This window comes from Chlorocebus sabaeus, chromosome 14, assembly GCF_047675955.1.
Source record: "Chlorocebus sabaeus isolate Y175 chromosome 14, mChlSab1.0.hap1, whole genome shotgun sequence".
NCBI lineage: Eukaryota > Metazoa > Chordata > Mammalia > Primates > Cercopithecidae > Chlorocebus > Chlorocebus sabaeus.
In genome coordinates, this window is record NC_132917.1 from 85,661,037 (window position 1) to 85,663,407 (window position 2,371).

At 46.1% G+C, this 2,371-nt stretch overlaps 1 non-coding gene across 1 annotated transcript; it reads right to left on the minus strand.

Moving 5' to 3' along the window:
• Nucleotides 1-1,528: 1,528 nt before the first annotated feature.
• TRNAS-GCU (transfer RNA serine (anticodon GCU)) lies at nt 1,529-1,610 on the minus strand. Its single transcript has one exon. It is a non-coding gene; the product is annotated as a tRNA-Ser (tRNA).
• Between the last annotated feature and the right edge of the window lie 761 nt (nt 1,611-2,371).

Here is a 2,371-nt window from a genome sequence, read left to right on the forward strand (position 1 = left end):
TCCAGTTCCGGTGACCTAGCCCTCCTTCCTCCCTGCGTGGCAGGCCTATGTAGCTCCCCACAACAACACACCCTGTGGCTTCCCTGCACCCTGCCCCTACTTTTGTAAAGAGTTCCTTTATTAGGTTCTGCTGAAATTATCCAACTGGAGTGTGCCCTCTGTTTCTTGCCAAGACCCTGACCAATGTAGCCACCAATGAGTCCAGTGACCCTGGTCACACCACTTAAGCCCCGTGGCTTTGGTTTCTTCATCTTTATTTATTTATTTTTAATTTTTTTATTTTTAAAAAATTTATTTTTATTCTTATTATTTTTGGGTTTTTTTTAGATGGAGTCTCGCTCTGTGACCTAGGCTGGAGTGCAGTGGCAGGATTTCGGCTCACTGCAACCTCCACCCTCAGGGTTCAAGTGATTCTCTGGCCTCAGCCTCCAGAGTAGCTGGGATTACAGGTATCTGCCACCACGCCTGGCTAATTTTTGTATTTTTAGTAGAGACGGGGTTTCACCATGTAGGCCAGGCTGCTCTCGAACTCTTGACCTCAAGTGATGTGCCCACCTTGGCCTCCCAAAATGCTGGGATTACAGGCGTGAGCCACCGTGCCTAGCCTAAAATGCCAGTTCTTACACACTCGCTTCACGGCTCTTTCACAAGGATTATAATAGATATAAAGCACGAAACAAATATAATCTTTTTTTTTTTTTAAGATAATGTGCTTTCTAAGTTTCACAATTCCAGAATGCCTAAAAATAACAAGTTGTCTTTTATATCAAGATACTGCTACCAATATTCAATGGCTCAAATATGAACTTTGAGCAGTTTTTCTAAAATTCACAATGGTTTTTACTGAGTACCCAAAAGGCTAAACTAGATTTCACTCTGATAAACATAATCATATTACGTGACTCAATAATATTAAGTCCTAAAATCTGTCCCAACTCAGGCAGATAAGAGAGCTAAGATAAAAACATTTTTAATATTTTGTACCCAACAGGGTAGTAATGATTTGTATTTTATTAGAAAAACTCTAAATAAAGACATTTGCATATTTTTCATTTTAGAAAAATAAAAACAGATTTGTTATCACCATTGGCTACCAAGATATGGTGCTGGAAAAAATATATCGCTAGATTTGAAAGATAGGTCCCCACTTTAAGTGCAAGTTTCTTTTTTGTTTTTGTTTTTTTTTTTGAGACGGAGTCTCGCTCTGTCGCCCAGGCTGGAGTGCAGTGGCCCGATCTCAGCTCACTGCAAGCTCCGCCTCCCGGGTTCACGCCATTCTCCTGCCTCAGCCTCCCGAGTAGCTGGGACTACAGGCGCCCGCCACCGCGCCCGGCTAGTTTTTTGTATTTTTTAGTAGAGACGGGGTTTCACCATGTTAGCCAGGATGGTCTCGATCTCCTGACCTCGTGATCCGCCCGTCTCGGCCTCCCAAAGTGCTAGGATTACAGGCTTGAGCCACCGCGCCCGGCCAGAGAAATCCTAGTTTGGTGTTACAAAACTTGAGCTCAGACCACAGGGATTCCGTAGCCGACGAGGATGGGATTCGAACCCACGTGTGCAAAGCACAATGGATTAGCAGTCCATCGCCTTAACCACTCGGCCACCTCGTCTTCAGACTCTTTTTTTGAGACGGAGTCTCACTCTGTCGCCCAGGGCTGGAGTGCAGTGGCCAGATCTCAGCTCACTGCAAGCTCTGCCTCCCGGGTTTACGCCATTCTCCTGCCTCAGCCTCCCAAGTAGCTGGGTCTACAGACGACTGCCACCTTGCCCGGCTAGTTTTTTGTATTTTTTTTAGTAGAGACGGGGTTTCACCAGGTTAGCCAGGATGGTCTCAATCTCCTGACCTCGTGATCCGCCCGTCTCGGCCTCCCAAAGTGCTGGGATTACAGGCTTGAGCCACCGTGCCCAGCCCTAAGTGCAAGTTTTGATGCATTCTGTGTGATCTTAAGCAAAGCATTTAATCCCTCTAATGTTTTTTTTATCAGGTCTGTATTCAGGTGAGAGTTCTCACTTAAATGTTAGATCAAAGTGAAAGTCCTTTGTAACTGAAATTGGGCTATTTGTAATTGATCCCCCAAGGCTTCTTTAAATACTGTCATCTCTGATTATTCTTATCTGATTAGGATATGGAGAGGAAGCACTGAGGGCTGCCCTGATTTGAGATTCACAGGGGAGCCGGGCGCGGTGGCTCAAGCCTGTAATCCCAGCACTTTGGGAGGCCGAGACGGGCGGATCACGAGGTCAGGAAATCGAGACCATCCTGGCTAACACAGTGAAACCCCGTCTCTACTAAAAAATACAAAAAACTAGCCGGGCGAGGTGGCGGGCGCCTGTAGCCCCAGCTACTCGGGAGGCTGAGGCAGGAGAATGG